The 448-nt window shown below is 51.8% G+C and overlaps 1 protein-coding gene across 1 annotated transcript in view; it reads right to left on the bottom strand.

The window, feature by feature from the left end:
- LOC107722675 (transmembrane protein 45B-like) overlaps nt 1-448 on the bottom strand; it is a gene marked incomplete at its 3' end in the record, with an annotated part of 5,392 nt that overhangs the window by 1,284 nt on the left and 3,660 nt on the right. The gene's annotated exons all lie outside the window — the stretch shown is intronic.

Raw genomic sequence — 448 nt, 5'->3', positions numbered from 1 at the left:
TCGATACTCGCGTCAGTATCGATATATCGATACTTCGGATCGATACGCCCATCCCTAGGTTCTGTGTGAACAGCGCGCGCACAGACAGCCGCGTGAGCCGCCTGAACGGGCAAGGCCAGAGATGCTGAAGACGGACACAAAGAGGAGAAAATACTGTAGCAGGCAGAACAAGATCACTGTTCACGATGCGCAAAATATAGAAAGAAAATCCAAATATTGATTTCTACGTGCCTAAATCACTATCTACCCCCTTCAGAGCGCAGACTGTTTCACTGTCTGCCCTGTCTTCTGAGTTATCGACCTCGCGTGATGCGGACGCTCAGACTTCGGTGTGCCCCGTTAGGGCCTTGAGGATTTACATTGACCGTTCGGCCAACTTTCGGCAATCTGACCAGCTTTTCGTGTGCTACGGTGGTTGTGCGAAGGGCCGGGCCGTGTCAAAACAGAG

This window comes from Sinocyclocheilus rhinocerous, unplaced genomic scaffold (genome assembly GCF_001515625.1).
Source record: "Sinocyclocheilus rhinocerous isolate Xijiao unplaced genomic scaffold, SAMN03320098_v1.1 scaffold1776, whole genome shotgun sequence".
In the NCBI taxonomy this organism is placed as follows: Eukaryota; Metazoa; Chordata; class Actinopteri; order Cypriniformes; family Cyprinidae; genus Sinocyclocheilus; species Sinocyclocheilus rhinocerous.
The sequence above is the reverse complement of the archived record's forward strand: the minus strand, read 5'-3'. Positions and strand labels throughout refer to the sequence as shown.